The sequence below is a fragment of the Gordionus sp. m RMFG-2023 genome, chromosome 4 (genome assembly GCF_954871325.1).
Source record: "Gordionus sp. m RMFG-2023 chromosome 4, tfGorSpeb1-WG-v2, whole genome shotgun sequence".
NCBI classification, from domain to species: Eukaryota; Metazoa; Nematomorpha; class Gordioida; order Chordodea; family Parachordodidae; genus Gordionus; species Gordionus sp. m RMFG-2023.
The window spans coordinates 8,176,130-8,183,604 of NC_088778.1; the positions used below are offsets into that span (position 1 = coordinate 8,176,130).

Consider the following 7,475-nt stretch of genomic DNA (forward strand, 5'->3'; position numbering starts at 1 on the left):
AGGTATAAATCCATCTTAATCAATTAAATATATTCAACTTAAAACATAGTATTCTTAAAATTAAAATATACATGAATCCAATTTTTATGTCAAATATCTTTTATTATGGGAATAATAACTAATCTTCACCGCAAAATAAGAATTTTTTTTTTTTTTTAAATATATAAAATAATAATTTTGTCTTAGAAATAATATTAAATTTTAAAAACATTTTGAAAAATAAAAAAACTATTTTTTAAAAAAAATTATAATAAATATCATGAATATGATTTTCTAGAACATTTATCGCTATTTCTTTAGGCCGTAGCCTTTACAGGGGCTTGTTTAGCTACCGCTTCTTCCGCTAGTCTTTCAATCTCCTTGTAGTCTATATCGCGCTCCAAAAAGTAGCCCGGTTGAGCGTGGATAAATATTACGCCTTGTTTTATTTTGAAAAAAATATTGAATTTATATGGGAAAAATTAAATTTATTTTTAAATATATATTTGTGAATTGCAGAAACGGCTCATTCTTATGTTCGGTGTCAAAAAATAATCCCGCCAAATCCGACTCGAGTAAATTTATTTTTAGTTTTCTTCCTTGAATCATTCATTCTACTAAATTTTTTGGTTTGATTTTTTAGAAAGGAATATATAAATTTGTAGCCACCTCAAACTATCTTAATACCGTTATTTTTCAAGAATACCAGCGATGATGAGGATTTTTTTAATCAAGTTTTACAGCTCGACCCGTATAATATAAGGGTCGGTGACAAGATAAAAATGTCCTTGAATTATATAAAAAAAATTAAATAAGGAATGCTGGCTGAGATTTGTTTTTTATATGATATGGCCGAGGGGGTAAGTTAGTTTATAAGATAGTCTAAAGATGGTAATTCCTTTCCCTATTTCGGAAAGTGGTAGATTTAACTCATCTAAGAAGTTTTTTAATAATTTTCTGCACCAAATTACATAAATCCTTAAATCATTGAAATAAATAAGTTTTGTTATACCTTTATCCCTGAGTTCTTTGGCGAATTGATGAACTTTTTCCGAATCTTTGACAGAATCATGGCCCCCTATTACTATCAAAAATTTCTTCTTCATGGAACCTTTAAACATATCGAGTACGGCTTTGATGGCTGTGTCCATCTTGTTTGGAAGATTTTCTTTTTATTCGAAAAAAAATTATTAAGGGACTACAATTTTATATGTATAGCTTAGTTGCCTCATTTTAAATCTTATAACCGGATGATTCGACGAAAACGATTTTTCTGTTTGATTTTTATCATAAAAAAGTTGGATTGAGGAAAATGGCACTTCCATGGGGGAAAAAAATTATAAGTTATATGAATATTATTAAAGGAAACAAAATGGTTTAGTATTTCGTTGTCCGTGTCTTACTCGCCCTAAAACAATAATTCTAATTTAACATCCAGTTAACAGGGATTCGATGAAGTTCAATAATAACTTGAAATAAAAACCTCATATGACTTAGTGTATTAAATTAAAGTCTTCTACTCCAAAAGGGGATATGACATAAGATCAGCATTGAAGTAGGAGGGGGGGGGGGTATTTTTGAGGAGGATTATAGTTTCATTGACTTAGGTGGGGGGGGGGCAAGGAATAGGGTGTAGACGTCCATGATTAAATTGTATAGCATTATTTGCCTTGGGTTACTGAATAGTTGCATCATACTTATACGATATAAAAGATTCAAAAAAAAATATATATAACATTCTCAGGCTTAAGATTAATGGTAATTTTTTTTAAAAAATTACTAATAATTTTGAAGTTTTTATGTTTGGTTAGGGTAATAATTATTATATTTTAAACAGTATAATTTAATTATATTTTTCAAAAAAGCAAAGGAAAGAAAGATTTATTTATAATTTACTTCCATCGATCATTTTGGAACTGAATTTTCCGTTGATAAAAGAGATAACTAAGATGTTTCCATCTTTAGTACTTACCACCTTTTGAGGTGGGAACCCAGTTGGGCTCTTTTTGCCCATGCTTTCTGTCATTTCCGCTGTATGTATAGCGGCCTCATCCAAGTCCTTTATTATTATGTAAATAAGATTATTATAAAATTACCTTATTTAAAAAAATTGATTTTTTATAATAGAAAGCCAAACCAATTTTTGGCCTTAATCCTGGCCGTAAAAATTTTTTTTAAGAGACCAGGATTAGATATCTTTACATGTCTCATGCTTTGGATTGGTTTGAATTTTCGCAAAAATGATTGAATAATATAATGATGGATATCAAAATATAATTTAAACCCCAAAACTCTTTGTTCCGTTAGCGAAAGTTCTAGTGGTTAACATTTCTGGGGCATCTATTATAACTACTACATCTACTTTATTATTTTCAGGGACATCCTTCAGAGCTTTAGAATTATATATGGTAAAGAAAACATTTGAATCGCTAGTGTTATAAAAACATAAAATTAGTAAATTCCCATTTAAAAAAAATAACAGAAAATTCAAATCTTTAAAAATTTCCGCGCCAAATATTATTACAATTATAATAAAAAAAATTCTAACATACCTTGTCCTGAGGCGCAGGAGAAGACTATAGCAATAAAAGTGAGAATTGTCAAAGAATTCATCGTATTTTTTCTTTCAATTCTGTTTATAAAAAATTTTTTATTTATTATTCACAAAAAACGGGGTGGGAAAAAAAAATCATTAAAGAAATTTAATCAAAATTTACCTAAAAAATGTTCCAAAAAATTTTTTTTTAAATATCTTTTTTAATGAATAAATTTTTTGTAATTTTCATGCCATAAAAAATCTATCGAGTTAAAATCATAAATTTAAAATTAGAAATATTTTGAAATTTTTTCTTCAAACTCTAATATTAATAAGGAATCAATCAATAATATGAGTTCGATTATTCCTTACAAAAGGCCGATTTAACTCTTGAAATCTAGAGTCATTGGTAGAATCCTCTAGATTAATCGTATACTTTGACACGACCTGACTAACTTATAACACCAGTTTAATAATAAAAAATAAATTAAAAAATTGGATGGTTTTTTTTTCCAAAAATGTTCCTGAAAGATTTCTAAACTAGAATTGAAACGCTAAAAAAAATACTATCATTTTGTCGGAACAAAAATGCCCTATTCTAAGTTATCAAATTAGATGTCTTTTTCTTTAAAAAAAAATTAATTAAATAATTTTAATTTTTGGCTGACTAAATATTGGTTATCATAAATTCGAATAAATTTAATACTTGACAAAAAAAGAGATTATCATCGTTATATTAATTTTTATTGTAATTCTTTACCGAATCGATTACGCACCCCAAATAAATTAATTTAATTTTTTTTTTTTAAAAAAAGCAAAATAAAATGCGCAATAATTATAAGTTTAGACCCTTCTGGCTAAAAACTGAGGAGAGATAGAAATAAAAATTATATTGTCACTGAAAGTCAAATGAAAGTCCTATATCGCTGAAAATCCCGGGTTTAAATTAATTAAGATATTAATAATAAAAGTATCATTCAAAAACTGATGATTCTCGTATATTATAAATGAAAATGACAATTCATCATGGTAATTATAATATTTTTATGAAGAACACAAAAGCTTTAGCTATCCGATGAATAGAGTTATTACTCATTAATGGGCCTACGTGTTGCAGTTAAGTGACGCAAAATAGCTCCATTTGAGCCGATTTTTAAAAACGGCTAACTCAATATTTCATCCAGAAAATATAACGCAAGCCTGACGATAGATCCCACAAAGGTTTGGGCATACATTTACGAAATCTCGAGGCTTAAGCAATATTATTTTTTTTGGCTAAAATATTGAGTTAGCCGTTTTTAAAAATCGTTTCAAATGGAGCTATACTAATTTTGGTAGGACATAACTAAGGCTTATCGTAGATCGTTCGACATTCGATTGGTAATTAAATTCAAAAAGAATACAAATAATAAATGTTGCTATTCGGAATAGTCTAATTGTATATGAATAATAATATTTAGAAAATTTATGATTTATTAAATTTTACGAAAAGCGGAAATTTGTTGGCAAATAATATTCAAATTATTCGTTGAATTTTAGAATTAGATGAAAATTTTAGTAATTATTTTTAAAGCTACTTGTAATCAAATATTTTATTTATATCTGGAATTTACAATAATGGTTTTTTTTTGATTTATCAAATCATTGCATGATTCTAAAAGAAGAACAAATATAACTCAAATTAATTGAAGATTTTTGATTAATCAGGCGGCATTTACAAATCTTTATATATTATTACAGAAGATACCTTCCGAATCTATTTTTAATTTTATTAAAGGAATAATTAAATATTTGTTAGATTTTTATAATGAGGATGCTATGATATATTCCTTGCTGGTTGCAAACTATGTTATATAAGGTCTCTATGGTTGATAATGTTTTAAAAAAATTCTATTTTTTTTTCTTTACACTAATGAAATCATGAAAAAATGATTTCATTGAAAAGTGAATTTCAGATTATAAATTTATAGTGCTTCTCTTAATTATATTTTTTCTAAAATTTTTTAATACACCATATTTTTTGCTAGAATACTTTGTAAGTTTATATACACAAAGAATATTTTTGTGCATTTTAATCTATATTCTCAAAACCTTTTTAAAATATAATTTAAATTTACATTTCAAATTCGAAATACTTAAAAAATATGTTTTTTTTTTATTAAGTTCCTTTTTGAGACTTTTATTTTATAATAATTCATACGTCGATTATATATGTTAGCGTTTCGGCAATGTATTATTTTTTCAACTTTAAAATAATTATTTGAGCACGTTTCTTTTAAATTTAAGAATCTGATTTTACTAGAAATATATTCCAACATGCTTAGAATATCTTAAGAATTGTAGACAATTTTTCCCCTAAACTTTGAGTCATTTATAAATTTATATAAAAAATTTGTGGAAAAACAAATATAAATTATATTAAGTTCCTGGGAAAAATCGTCTGAATTTCATAGGGTAAGAGGCATTCCAAACATGATAAAATACATTTCTATTAAAATTAAATTTTTAAATTAAAAAAAAACGTGCTCAAATATGATTTAAATTCAAAAAAATAACACATTGACACTAACATTTACATTAAATCATTTAATTTATATTTGAATTTATGTATTAGAAATTGTCAATAATTTGTAAGTCACTAGCCTTAATAATTTTATAAAATTTAAGATATTTTTAAATAATCCTATATGCAACGGGAGCCTTCGCTTTAAATTCCAATTTGCACATCGATTGGATTTATATATTTTTTTTAAATCATACATTTTAAGAACTGGATTAGCTCGAACTGGTTTTCTTCTAATTTAGAATACCGGTTCGTAAGACATCGTAAAAATTTAGCAACGAATTCGCGTGAACCGTTGCGAACCACATTTGACTAAGCGCCAGTTAACAAAGTTTATTATAATCTATTTAATGTAAACATAATTAGTAAACAAAATTATCTTACTAATTGTCTTCTTTTTTTCTTCTTCAATATATAATTTTTTTTTTTTACTTTTGTGAATGACAAAAATTTTTTATAATATTTTGTTATTTTATTTTTAAATTATTTTTATACCTATGAAATCGTGATAGGTAAAGGGGAATCTCTCGTTTGGATTATGTCAAGGTGAAATGTATCTTCTAGCATCGTTTTGTTTTTGAAGATTTTGCCAAGTCATTAAAATTTAAAAATAACTTTTCCATTTGAAATTTTTCCTTAAATTAATAAATAAATGAATGAATCGTTAAAATAATTTGAAAAACAGGAGGAGAAGTAAAAAGGGGGGGGGGGTGTAGGTAATTTATGGCATGGTAGAATGAAATTACTTATCCTTGAAATTAACTCACCTTAAAGTATAACAAATAAGTTGACTAATTCCTTGCAAATTATTTTTTAAATATTTTTTTTTTTGAAAAGATAGAATAATTGTTTAACTTTTTTTTGAATATCAAATTTTAAATGAAATTACTTAATTTATTCGTTGGAATTCAAATATTCTTAGTGAGTTATGGAGTTCTTATGACTATCCTCAACAGCTTAATTCCCTTCCAAGAGGCAGCTGGAGGCAATGTAGGAGACGCTAATTCAAAAGATTCGATGCTAATATTTCTCGGGGCGGACGCCCGGTATGATGGATGTGGTTATTATGGATGTGGTCGCAGATACAGAAGACCATATCGTCGTTACCCTCGTCCTTATTACCCTCCTTATTACCCTCGCCCTTATTACCCTCCCCCTCCCGTTTATTACCCTCCCCCTCCCGTTTATTACCCTCCCCCATATGGATAAAACAAATAGCTTTGATGACCAACATGGAGGGCTTACGTGGAATCATTATTATTTATTATAATCAAACCTTTATGTGTTCGTTTTTGGTTATCTAATATATAAATCTGATTTATTATTATTATTATACTAATAAAAGAAAATTATTATTATTATACTAATAAAAGAATATTATTGAACTAAATCCATAAATGGCCTTTAATAGTTAGATAATTCTTCAATCTCTAATAATCAAAACACAAAAAAAACATATAAACTGATTATAGAACCACTATTTAATGAAGGAGTTATAAATCATTGGCAGAAGGAATATGAGAAAAGCTTGCCCAGCTTCTCTAAATTAGATTGATCAAACCTAAAATCTTTATCATTTAAGCAACCCTTTATTAAAATAAAAGTACATAATATTTTTTAATTAAGCACCTCAATTTATTATTTTTTTAAATATATTTTTTAAGAGGGGGGGGGGGGGTAAACTAAAATATCTAAAGCTAAGGCGTTATGCCACTGGTATAAATAACGTTATGTTAGATTAGAAGAACGTTCAAAATTATTAGAATATTTTATTTGAGGAAAAGAATGTGTTAATCTTTATATTACTGTATCGGTGTATGGTCCCTTTTATTCCATATGCTTAGTGAAATTATTATAACTTTGATCTAATCTCGTAAAGCATAGTAAAAAGAATGATTAACATAGGATTGAAAATCCTATGAGGTTGGTAACTAGGGATCAGGATTTCTATCTACAATATTTGTCGAGGGAAACCATCAAACATAATCAAATAAGTAAAAGATATTTACACGGTTAAAATGCTATGTATATATAGGGGAAATGAGCCATAAATGGCCATGTGTGAAGACTGGCCACCATCCTTTAACTTTTTATCTAATGGATCAATTTCTCTCATAATTGGCCAAAGTGTGTATATTTATGATATGTACCTTACCTAAGTTCATTTATTGAATAGAGCAATTCAATAAAAAAATATTTCAAACAAACTGTTTTTAGTACATTTTTCTGGAAAAATCACGTTACATATTTTTTGTTTGGGAAAAGATTACTCATTTAGATTACTGATATTTTATATAAATATTATCCTTAGGCATAGTATTATTCACACAAAAAATTATAAAAGCTTTATTTAATAGACATATAAAGGCGCTTAATAATAATAGAGCGGTGAGTATT

General features: G+C 26.7%; 1 long non-coding RNA gene across 1 annotated transcript; it reads left to right on the forward strand.

The window, feature by feature from the left end:
• Positions 1–489: 489 nt before the first annotated feature.
• On the forward strand, positions 490–6,343 carry LOC135928503 (uncharacterized). Its single transcript, XR_010572359.1, has 3 exons — positions 490–554; positions 5,591–5,671; positions 6,001–6,343. It is a non-coding gene; the product is annotated as an uncharacterized LOC135928503 (long non-coding RNA).
• The last annotated feature ends 1,132 nt before the right edge of the window (positions 6,344–7,475 follow it).